The sequence below is a fragment of the Saccostrea cucullata genome, unplaced genomic scaffold (genome assembly GCF_032062105.1).
Source record: "Saccostrea cucullata isolate Sc308-1 unplaced genomic scaffold, CSIRO_AGI_Scuc_v1 ctg16289, whole genome shotgun sequence".
In the NCBI taxonomy this organism is placed as follows: Eukaryota; Metazoa; Mollusca; class Bivalvia; order Ostreida; family Ostreidae; genus Saccostrea; species Saccostrea cuccullata.
In genome coordinates this window covers 1-13,106 of record NW_026941343.1, presented here as the reverse complement: position 1 = coordinate 13,106, position 13,106 = coordinate 1, and the positions used below count along the sequence as shown (strand labels likewise).

The 13,106-nt window shown below is 32.9% G+C and overlaps 1 long non-coding RNA gene across 1 annotated transcript; it reads left to right on the top strand.

Moving 5' to 3' along the window:
• The first annotated feature begins 11,372 nt into the window (after window positions 1-11,372).
• LOC134257663 (uncharacterized) lies at window positions 11,373-12,229 on the top strand. Its single transcript, XR_009989973.1, has 3 exons — window positions 11,373-11,526; window positions 11,611-11,755; window positions 12,037-12,229. It is a non-coding gene; the product is annotated as an uncharacterized LOC134257663 (long non-coding RNA).
• The last annotated feature ends 877 nt before the right edge of the window (window positions 12,230-13,106 follow it).

Genomic DNA, 13,106 nt, shown 5'->3' with positions numbered 1-13,106 from the left:
AACAGAAACAGCCCCCCCCCCCCTGCTGATAAAAAAGGCGTGCTTTGGTAGTTAAAAGTTGTAAACAATACAAAATCTTTTTGGGGGAAAAGTTTGTTTACATTCACGTTACGCTTAGTCTGCTCAAAAAAATGTGAACCAGACTGGTTCGGGAACAAACAAATGCATTAAGTTCTTCTACAGATGCCATTCTAGGGAAATATCAATTAAAATCGTTGATGAACCAGTAGGAACTAGCTGAATTCTTGCAAAAACACTGTCATCTATAGTAACTTACCACGTTGTCCGCCATGTTGGATTGGTACATGCGCGCCGCCATTGAAAAGGTCGATGCCAGGCCTTCTGTGCTTGCACAATCGGAAGGCCTCGGGAACCAGGCTAGGTTACGAGGGGCACAAAATTATTTTTAGTTGATAAACATCAGATAAGCCCGATTCGGCTAATTTTTCTCTTCGTTATGACCACATCAGAGGCTACGAAACCTGCTGCTTGTAAATATGTTTCATTTTTGTTTTACCCTATCAGTTTCCTTCTTTTCTTTCTTACTGTTTTCATTTTTCGGGGGTTGACAATACAAATTTACCACGTGTGTTATGGGGGATCAAGTTGACAATAACCAGTTAAAAATACTCACAGTAAACTGCCAGGGCCTGGGTGATAAAAACAAAAGAAGAGATGTCTTGAATTACCTCAAAGGTAAAAATTACAATGTATATTTTCTTCAAGATACACACTTTACAAGTAGTGAAGAAAATTTTTTACAGTCACAATGGGGATACAAGGCCTTTTTTAGTTCATTTAAGTCAAATTCTCGCGGGGTTGCAATATTTTTCAATAACAATTGTGAGTTTGAAGTACATAAAACTAGTAAAGATGACACTGGAAATTTTTTGATTGTAGATGTGACTATTGAGGGTTTAAATTTTCTATTGGTAAATATTTATGGTCCAAATTTAGATACACCAATTTTTTATTCAAACCTTTTGAAAAAGATTGAAGAATTTTATTCCTCACAGTATATAATAATGGGTGGGGATTTTAATTTGATCTTAAATAAAGAGTTGGACTCTATGAATTATAAAAACATAAATAACCCAAATGCAAGAGAAGAAGTGTTAAATTTAAAAGATACTCTGAATCTGATAGATGTTTTTCGAGAAAATAATCCCAAACTTAGACAATTCACATGGAGACGGAAAAATCCAATTAAACAGGCAAGACTTGACTTCTTCCTCATATCTGAATCTTTATTGCCCATGATACCTAATATAAAACATGAAAACAGTTATCGCTCTGACAATTCTCCAGTCGTTGCATATTGTAAACTAAATGAGTTCACAAAAGGAAAAGGTTTCTGGAAATTAAACAATTCTCTGTTAACAGATAAAGACTATGTGGAATTAATTAAGCAAAAGATAATTGAGGTCAAAAGCCAGTATGCATGTCCAGTTTATAACATGGAAAACTTGAGTACTGTGAATGATGAAAATTTACAATTTACAATATGTGATAAATTATTTCTGGATACTCTGCTAATGGAAATTAGGGGGAAAACAATATCATATTCTTCTTTCAAGAAAAAGAAAATAAAAGAGCGTGAAGTTCAGTTAGAAAAAGAGATATTAGACCTGGAACAGAGCATAACAGAAAATACTGTAGATAATCTATCAAACAAACAAAAAGAAATTGAAAAAATTAGAATAAATAAAATGAAAGGCCAGTGCATTAGATCTCGAGTTAAATGGATTGAGGAAGGGGAAAAACCGACAAAATATTTTGCAAGTTTAGAGTCTAGAAATTATACCAGTAAACAAATTCCTAAAATTATTAAAGAAGATGGGTGTACGATATCCAATGAATAGGACATTTTAAATGAAACAAAGATATTTTATGAAAATTTATACAAAAAAGAGAAAATGTTAAAACAGATGATAGCATTTACAATAGACTAAAAGATTATGATATACCAAGACTAAGTGAGAGGGAATCAGCAAGTTTAGAGGGACCAATAACTAAAGATGAAGTTTTATATTTTTTGAAAAACATGAAAAATGATAAAAGTCCAGGACCAGATGGATTTACGTGCGAGTTTTTTAAGTTCTTTTGGAAAGATATTGGTATATTTGTGACAAGGGCAATAAATAATGCAAATGAATCAATGCAATTTTCAGATGTAAATAGACTAGGAATAATTACTTGTATACCAAAAGCAGGAAAACCAAAAGAATTTTTAAAAAATTGGCGCCCCATTAGCCTTTTAAATGTTATTTATAAATTAGCATCTGGGTGTATAGCCGAACGAATAAAAAAAGTTTTAAAGAAATTAATACATACAGATCAAACTGGATTTTTAAAAGGAAGATATATTGGAGAAAATATTAGATTGATTTATGACATAATGGATTATACAGAATGCAATCAAATACCAGGACTTTTAATGCTTATAGACTTTGAAAAGGCTTTTGATACTATCTCGTGGAATTTTATTTATGAAACACTTGATTTTTTCAATTTTGGACAATCAATTAAAAGTTGGATTAAGACTTTTTATAGCAATATTAAGTCCTGTGTCATACAGAATGGGTTTATTTCTAATTATATATATCCAGAAAGGGGATGTAGACAGGGGGATCCTATATCTCCATACCTCTTCCTATTGTGTGCTGAAATTTTGGGTATTTTAATTCGCAAAAATGAAGATATAAAAGGTATAACAATAGATGGAGAAGAGTATAAGATTTCTCAGTATGCAGATGACACATCACTTATTTCTGATGGATCGCCTGAATCTATGGATGGAATTCTCAGAGAATTAGACTACTTTGCAAACTTATCAGGGCTCAAAATAAATATTCAAAAAACGAAAATGATATGGATTGGTAGTAAAAAATTTTCAAAAGATGTATATCATCATTCTAGGTGGAAGTTAGACTGGAAAAGCACAACTTTTGATCTTTTAGGGATTAAGTGTTCTGTAAATTTAAAAGACATGATTAATCTTAATTATACATCAAAGTTAAGTGAAATTAGAAAGGTATTGAATCAGTGGAAACTAAGAAAATTAACCCCCATTGGTAGGTTAACTGTAATTAAGACATTGATTATCCCTAAATTAAATCACTTGATTCTTACTTTACCTAATCCACCATTAGAAATTATAAAAGCTTTTGAGGATGAAATTTATTTTTTTCTTTGGGGAAGTAAAGTCCATAAAATAAAAAGAAATACTATAATTCAAGACTACAGGGATGGTGGCCTTAGAATGGTTGATTATTCAGAGTTTATAATAGCATTAAAATCAAGTTGGATAAGACGATTAATTCACTCTGATTCTAAGTGGGTAAAATTATTTCAATCACAAATAAACAGAGATATTAAAAATATTTGGTTAATGGGTACAGACTTTACTGCTAAATTATGTAAAAAAATAACAAACACTTTTTGGGTAGATGTCCTTAAAAGCTGGCTCAAAATATGCTATGCAGAGCAAGAGAAAAATAAAAATATATTCCAAGAACACATATGGTATAATCCAAAAATAATCATGGGTGGGTCTTCTGTCTTTCTTAAAAGCTACTTTAATGCTGGTTTTGTTTTCATAAGTGACCTGTTCAACTTAGACAAGAATTTCTTAAGTTTAGACGCTTTTAAAGACCTTGGTGTAAAAACAAATTTTGTTGAATTTTCTGGTTTGAAACAGGCTGTGTGTGACAGATTTGTTAGCAAAAACCAAAGGAATATATTTCTTTCTTATGGTCCAAATGTACCCAGTTCTGTGAAGATGTTTTACATTAATATGAAAGGCTGTAAAGATATGTATGACATTCTTATTAATAGAAAGAAAGAAACAAGTACTTCCATTTTAAAATGGAATGAAAAGGGATATCTATTCACCATGCAAGAATGGAGTAAAATTTTTGAACTCCCATTTAAAATTACCAAAGAATCTAAACTACAGTGGCTACAATTTCAAATTTTACATAGAATAGTTCCAACAAATTTATATCTTTTTAAACTTAAGATAAAAGAATCTCCAGCATGCAGTTTCTGTAAGACTGACATTGAGTCAATTGAACATCTTTTTGTTGAATGTAATTTAGTAAAAGAGCTTTGGAGTGATATTGAAGAGTGGGTTTTGTGTAAGTTTAATATATCTTTAATTTTTGACAGAACAACAATATTATTTGGCAAACATAAGAATAAGGATGCCCATAAAGTGCAAAATTTGATGACACTGATAATTAAGAATTATATTTTTTCGACTAAATATAAAAATCCTTCTGTTCTAAGTATAATGACTTTAAAAACAATTATTGAGGAAAGATTCTTGATTGAGAAATTTTTACTTTTGAAACAATGTAAATATACAGAGTATGAGAATAACTGGCAGAGCATCTGTGATATGATATGATTCATTTGTACAAGTCTACATTTACATATGTATTTATGAATTTTTTCAAGAAACAAATCTTAATCTTTACACCCCCCTTAATGTAAAGAAAAAAAAAACAACACTATGCCCCCTATATATTTTTTGTTTTTGATTTTCTCTTTTTAATGTTCTTTTCTCGCTCCCTCTCTCTTTCCTCTTCTCCTCCTTTTTCTATCCTATATATTAAAACAACTTTCACATGTGTTTAATTAAATGTGAATTTATGTATGTGGATGTCCTTTAGTAAATTTAATACTTGTATACGCTATCTATAATAGATACTTGAAGGAAGATATATTTGTGAACATACTTTTGTATATACTTGTTTGATTTAAATGTGGAAGTTGAAATAAAATTTAAATTAAAAAAAAAAAAAAAAAAAAAAAAAAAAAAAAAAAAAAAAAAAAATATTCGATTATGTGCTCACATCGAAATCAATATTCCCAGAAGCAAAACGGATATCTACAGGTGAGGAAATTCGGTGATAATCGCAAAAACTGGAAACGAATTGTGCCCTGTGTTTTGGTTAAACAAATACATCGACATGTTAGAGATGGATAAGTCTTCCAATGATCACATGTTTACAGCTGTAAATTTTATAAAATCCCTCCATAAATACAAAGTTTTAAATAAATCCAAACCTCCGTCATATACAAGAGCTAGGGAAATATTGTTGTCTTCTTTAATTGAAATTGGCCTTGACAGTTCTAAATATGCTTTACACAGTTTACGTAGCGGCGGAGTTACAGCCGCTGTTAATAATAATGTGTCTGATCGATTGCTTAAAATACATGGTCGGTGGGTCACGGATAAAACCAAAGACGGTTAAATAAAAGACAATCTTGAACATAAAACTTTGTTTTCAATGAATCTTGGATTATAAAATTATTTTATTGCAACTTCTGTCCTTTGTTTAATGCGATTTGTAACGAATGCAACAATCCTACAGTATATTCTTTTTCTTTGTTTTTTCAATAAATTAGTCAAGAAAATATTAATTTGCGGAGGAGTGAAACGAGGGAGAAAATAATTTAAATTGTTCAAATCATGATCCCCGGGGGTAGGGCAGAGCCAAAATAGGGAATCCAAGTTTTACATTAAAATATATGGGAAAATTGTTTAAAAATCTTCTTCTCAGAAACAACCCGGCCAGGAAAGCTGTTAATGATACGAACTTTGAAAGATATATTTGCTTAAAACAGTTTTGAGTTATTTTTCATACCTACTAGTTATCACATTGTCATTACGAAATATCAAGACACATTTCAATTGGTGAAAATTCAATATTTTAATTCATTTCTTAAAATATCATTATTAATGTACTGAAGAATGCCAAACTGGATACTGCTAATTACTGTCATGGTATATTGATGCTCATTGTAGTAGACTAGTTTTCTAAAAAATATTCGGTAGAATACATTCAATATGTAACTTTTAAAAACAAATACATAAAGGTAACTATATCTACAGTATCGACCAGACCCAACCTGACACAAAGCAGTCCCAGAGCAGTCCCGGGGACTGCTTTCTGGGACTGCTAAAGCAGTGCCGCAGCGGTCCCAGAGCAGTCCCACAGCGGTGCCAGAGCAGTCCCACAGCAGTCCCACAGCGGTCCCAGCAGTCCCAGCGGTCCCAGAAAGCAGTCCCAGTGGGCGGGGTTTATTAATTCAATGGGCCGGGCTAACTCAGAAATGAGATTCCCAATAAACAATGGAAATATAAAAGGCAGCTGAATTTTTGTTGAGCAGTATGCCAGGAATCCTTACAAAGGTCATTTACATGTATGAGCAATACCCGCATAGATTTGAAGTATTTTGAAATAATATTTATTGAAGGAAGAAAGCTTACACACCTACATAAATGAATTACACTGAACATGAATATTTAATCACAATTATCTCGGGGTTTTTAGCTCACCTGAGCCAAAGGCTCAAGTGAGCTTTTCTGATCAAAATTTGTCCGTTGTCTGTTGTTGTTGTCGTCGTCGTTGTCGTCGTAGTCGTCATCGTCGTTGTAAACTTTTCACATTTTCGACTTCTTCTCAAGAACCACTGGGCCAATTTCAATCAAACTTGGCACAAAGTATCCTTAGGTAAAGGGGATTCAAGTTTGTTCAAATGAAGGGCCACGCCCTTATTCAAGGGGAGATAATTAAGAAATAATGAAAATTTGATGGTATGTTTTAAAAATCTTCTTCTCAAGAACCACTGTGCCAGGAAAAATGAAACTTATAGGGAAGCATCCTTATGCAGTGTAGATTCAAGTTTGTTCAACTAATGACCCCTGGGGGTAGGGCGGGGCCAAAATGGCCGATCAAAGTTTTACATAGAAATATAAAGGAAAATTCTTTAAAAATCTTCTCAAGAAACACTGTGCCAGGAAAGATGAAACTTATAGAGAAGCATCCTCAGGTAGTGTAGATTCAAGTTTGTTTAACTCATGACCCCTGGGGGTAGGGCGGGTCCAAAATGGCCGATCAAAGTTTTACATAGAAATATAAAGGAAAATTCTTTAAAAATCTTCTTCTCAAGAACCACTGTGCCAGGAAAGATGAAACTTATAGGGAAGCATCCTCAGGTAGTGTAGATTCAAGTTTGTTTAACTCATGACCCCTGGGGGTAGGGCGGGGCCAAAATGGCCGATCAAAGTTTTACATAGAAATATATAGGAAAAATCTTTAAAAATCTTCTTCTCAAGAACCACTGTGCCAGGAAAAATGAAACTTATAGGGAAGCATCCTCAACTAGTGTAAATTCAAGTTTGTTCAAATCATGATCCCTGGGGGTAGGGTGGGGCCAAAATGGCCGATCAAAGTTTTACATAGAAATATATAGGAAAATTCTTTAAAAATCTTCTCTTCAAGAACCACTGTGCCAGGAAAGATGAAACTTATAGGGAAGCATCCCCAGGTAGTGTAGATTCAATTTTGTTCAAATCATGACCCCTGGGGATTGGGCGAGGCCACAATGGCCGATCCAAGTGTTACATAGAAATATATAGGAAAATTCTTTAAAAATCTTCTTCTCAAGAATAGCAAAGGCATGAATGATCATATTTTTATGGAAGCATCCTCAGGTAGTGGACATTCATTTTTTGTTCAAATCATGACCCCTGGGGGTTGGGCGGGGCAACAACATGGAATCCAAATTTTACACAGAAACATGTAGAAAAAAATCTTTAAAATTCTTTTCAAGAATAGCAAAGCCATGATTAGTCCTGTTCATATGGAAGCATTCTTGGGTGGTGTAGATTCAATTTTGTTCAAGTCATGACCCCTTGGGGTATAGGGCGGGGCCACGATGTAAGTTCAAATGTGAAGGGCAATAAAGCCACAGGTACATGTAATCAAAGAAATATGCATGCATCCTTAGTTAGTAAAGATTCAAGTTTGTTCAAATCATACCATCTCCCTTTTAAGGATTGGTTTAGACCACTACTGGGTTTAAACTTTTCAACCATAAACTGATTTCTGCTTTTTTCCTATCCATATTGCTCAGGTGAGCGATGTGGCCCATGGGCCTCTTGTTTTGTGATTGATACTGGTTCCCATATTTATTTTCTATACAGAAAATTAAAATTGAATTAATTATATTTCACCAGAATTAGTTTTAAATAGATCTAATCATTATAGATCATGGCCGATTTCAATACTATCGGGACTCTAAAGGCATTTTTTTTTTAAGTATTAGGGCTTTTGAAAAATTCGTTGCTAATTTTGCCAAGTAATATTTTTCAGTATTGATTATTCTTTACTGACATGTTAATTTAAAAATTATTGTTTTATTTGTAAATTGTATTAGTGACCAGTATAGAATCCTAAGATTATGTTCAACATTAATTAATCTTGAAAGAAATTTATACACATTTCATTTATCTTTTTTTTTGCATTACATTTTTAGATAGATTGAAATTAGGGTTATTGTTAATTGAGCAGCGTGTTCAATGATGTGTAACACTGATACGTGTACCCAAATAACATGCATGATTGATTTTCTGCCCAAAGGCTATTGAAACCGCAGGTGTTTATACCATTTTTATACACATTATCGGCCAGCTGGTAAACAAAAGCAAAACAAAAAGAAATAAATAGCAATTCCCGGTATTTTCAACTGTTTATTTATTTATCTTTTTTTTAAATTTAATTTTTTAATAACTTATTTATGAATTAAAAACTAATTCATCTGTAAATTCCCGTATAATTGTTCACATTGCTTATGTTACGGAAGAATGGTGGCATAATTTTATTTCATGTCATAAAATAAATTGTTAGATTTTTATTTGAGGGTTGCATGGAATACTCTTTTAGCGTGGTGCTTGTAAAACGTGTAGCCTTTTCAATTAAAATATCTTATATCTAAATGTAATGATTTTTTAAATAGTGCCAAATGCAAAGAAGTTTGAGTATATAATTTTAGATTTAATAATAAAATAAATCTACATGTAGATATTTTTTTCTCATGAGCCTGAAATTTTATATATTTTAGAAATAAAAATCTCCTGACTTCCTCATTTAACAACTTTAATTTATAAAAATATTCTATATTACATTTGTGTAAATATACGAGGGTTGTCCGTAAAGTTCGTAGACAACATTGATAATTAAGGACAAACATTGACAAAATATTTGAAACTATTATTTTTATTAAATTCATGCTTCATTTTATAAATATGCAAGTTTTCAACAAAGACAAAGCACAAATAGTTATAATTTTATCAGATACAAAAAAGACACACACTCATACCCGGAGCACTAAAACGAAAATTCTTGACGTTACCGACGTCAAAAGCTAAACACGAGCAGTAGTAACTTTTCTCAACATAATCAGCGTTTAACTCGATACATTTCTTATGTCGTTTTGACCAGTCATAAAATTATGCACAAAATGTTCAGGTTTCATTCTTAAAATAATATTTAACAATGCCTATCTCATATCCTGCTATCATCCAACCACTATCCGTGTAAAGACGATTTCATTTACGGAAATACGGCATGATTACATTAGAAATTCATATTTCACAGCACTGCAATCTCGGAATAATAGTTTTCCTTCACGCATTTCCTCCTGTAAACTGTTCATTCCGTTCGAAAATATTATTATGATACTTAAAACTAGTGAACGACTTCTTTTACTATGTTTACCCGATTGCTTACAGAATGTATTGGTCTCTTTAGGGTCTTTCCGGTGTAAACGCAGAATTTTATCACTGTTCACTGCTCCACCTATTCCGAAAACGTCTCTTTTTTGAACGATTCCGATCCTGTCTTAATAAGTTCTAACGCTGATTGCTCAGCCATTTTGAAACTTTGAACGTTCAAATTTTGCAGGTTTGACGTGATAACTTCTGTCAACCTCATAATGTAAAATTCTTGCAGATTTCCCAAGAATTTTTTAAAATACAAATGAAATTTAAAAAGTGATAAATATTTTTTTAATTGAAATTTTGCGTTGCTCCGGGTTTCCATTCCAAGTCTAATTATGAAGCCATAATTGTAATTAAACATTTGAAATTGAATAAAATTTTACATTATTCAATTCACATTAAGTAAAGGATTAGAAATATGCCAATAATAAATATCAATGACTCAACTTTTGTTAAATTTTTGGCTTGTCCACGAACTTTACGGACAACCCTCGTACAGTCACTAAAACTATAAATTAGTTATAATACACGTAATCTCAAGTATTAAAAGATTATAAGAAATCCTTGCTTATTAAACAGTTTAAACTCCTCTCTGCTGCAAGTAAACAAAACAACAGGGAGCCTGCAAATTCAGAATACACAAGGGGGCGGAGCTATCATGTCACTCAGAACCTTTGTCACACATGAGTGAACAAAGCAATCCCAGAAAGCAGTCCCAGGGGCAGCTGGGACTGCTGGGACTGCTTTTCATAGCAGTCCCATAGCGGTCCCAGAGCAGTCCCAGAGCGGTCCCAAAGCAGTCCCGGGGACTGCTTTCTGGGACTGCTTTTGGTGTCAGGTTGGGTCTGGTCGGTATTGTATGTAATTCTACAATTCTTTTGCAAATGGGTCTTGTAAATGGAAAAAATAATACCGTATTATTAGTCATTTATTTTTTACAAACTTTAAAGTTTATGAATAATGATAATGAATCAATGCTATAATCGTTCTCATGAAATATTTTTATAAGACGAGGACTAGTTGTTTCAAAAGCCGTATTTGGACGAGGAACAGGCATAATTCATTTAAATGACGTTCAGTGTAGTGGAAAGGAAACTGGACTTTCTAACTGTACATACTCAGAAACAAATAGCTGCAGTCATTCTGAAGATGCTGCTGCTATGTGTATTCTACCAAGTCGTGAGTAAATTCTTTTTATACATTAAGAGCATTGAAAAGACTTTCAAAAATGTATCAGATGTGACGATTTTATAGAATTTTTCATTCAAATCATACAATAGAATCCTTCCGATTGCGTAAGGGAAGATCTGCAAACAAGGCTTTGTAGAGGTGTCGGTCAACGGTGTATGGGGAGCTGTGTGTGATACAGACTGGTATGATCAAAATGCTAAAGTTGCCTGTCGATCTCTAGGATACTCTGGGTAATTATTTATTCAATAAATCAAACAAAGCCAAAATCACTTTTCTAAGGAAGCTCAATGAATATAAGACTTGATTGATGATATAAGTTTACACATTTTTTTATTTGATTGTGAAAGGCGCATAAAAAAGTAATAGAGCTGTATAAGGGATCAATTTATTAAAAGAGATAATGAAATTTTTAAAGTTGTTTCGGAAATATTCAAATGAAACAGTTCAACATGAACTAAAAGAACTACAAGAGTATATTGGATAATAAATAATTTTTTTTTTGACAAAAGAAAAACAGTGAAATAGTTGTTGTTGTAATGTTTTCAAAACTTATGTTGAATTTGAAGCGTTATAAACAAACACTTTTAGAGGTATGGCTATCACTTCAGTGTTTGGAATAGGAAATGCAAAAGTATGGTTGGACGGCGTTAATTGTAGAGGACATGAGGATTCCTTGTTAGAGTGTACACAATTAGTTGTGGGATCCAGCACCTGTAGTGATAGTAGAAACGCCGCAGTCGTTTGATATAACACAGGGAATGGTGGGTGACGATGCATATTGTAAATCATACCTTTTTAATATTTGATATTTATCTGTATTTTATTAATATTCTTTGGTCATCTAGATGTTGTCAGATTGGTTAATGGTAGTTCTGAACATGAAGGCAGGGTTGAAGTATCGATAGACGGTCAGTGGAGAAGTGTTTGCGTATCATCATCATATAAAAAAAAATACGCTGATGTGACTTGCAGAAGTCTTGGCAATTCAGGGTGATTATATTAAATTGTCAGTAATTTTTTCGATCCAAAATGAACATTCACTTCATTTATTATCATTCAAATTAATTGAAAAGTTGAATGTGTGCACTGAATTTGATATGATATGTTTCTAAATTCGTAATTTCTAAATGAAAATTTTGAATATGTTCATATTCCTTCTAATTGAGTTCAATGGATTCGATACATTTTGAAAAAAAAGAAACGAAACGCCTTTGCACACCGACATTATGACATTGGATTTAAGTATTTTTCTTTTATATTATAATTTGAAGGGGGTTTCCTGTATCATTAAATGCATTCGGAAAAGGCAATGGACAAGTATGGTTGAACAACATTGCTTGTAACGGAAATGAAGATTCCTTGCTCTCATGTTCGCATACAGTCATTGAATCCAGCAATTTCAAGTGTACTTACAGTGGAGAGGTCGATGTCATTTGTTACAATATAGAAAATGGTGGGTTACAGTTCCTTTTGGACTTTCGCGAGGAGCACTGACTTTTACACTTGACGGCTTTCTTTTCCAGAAGGACAGAGCACGGAAGATCTTTTACGATAAAAATATTTAGCTCAACATTTAATTCAACGAAAACAACGAGTTCTTTCATAGCACAGATAAATTGTTCTTGAAAAAAAATGACAAAAATGCCACCCTCAACTCACGGACGTTACATGTTAGGGTCTTAAACATAATTTTTTGACCATTAGAAAGGTGTTCTTATCTATTATCAGTTCTGTAATCCCGTACATGATAGATGTTTAAATGTCAAATTATTCCGTCAACTGTAAAAGTCAGTGCTTCTCGCAAAAGTCCGCTCATTCTTCTTTCATGTTAAGCTCACCCGAGCCGAGAGCTCAAGTTAGCTTTTCTGATCATATTTTGTCCATCGTCCGTCGGTCCGCCTGTCTGTCCGTCTCTACACTTTTCACATAAGTTCTTCTCAGGGAGCACTGGGCTAATTTTAACCAAACGTGTTGCAAAGCATCCTTGAGTAAAGTGGAGTTTAAATTGGAAAAATGAAGTTCCTTCATATGGGGGTCAATAAAGAGGAGAAAAAAAATAGGGTGGGGTCATTAAAAACGTCTTCTCAAGAACCACAGGGCAAAAAAAGCTGGGACTTATGTGGAAGCATCCTGAGATAGTGTGAAACTCTATATTGTTCAAATCATCACCCCAGGAGTTAGGCAATGTCACAAAAGGGAATTGTAACATAGAAATATATAGGAAAAAACTTTATTTTTACAATTAATTTGGAGACTGAAAGAGTTTGAAAGAATCCCAATCTTCACAATAACATATATTCCTCAAAGCGTTAAAATATAAGCACACAGGGTAGAAGTACGT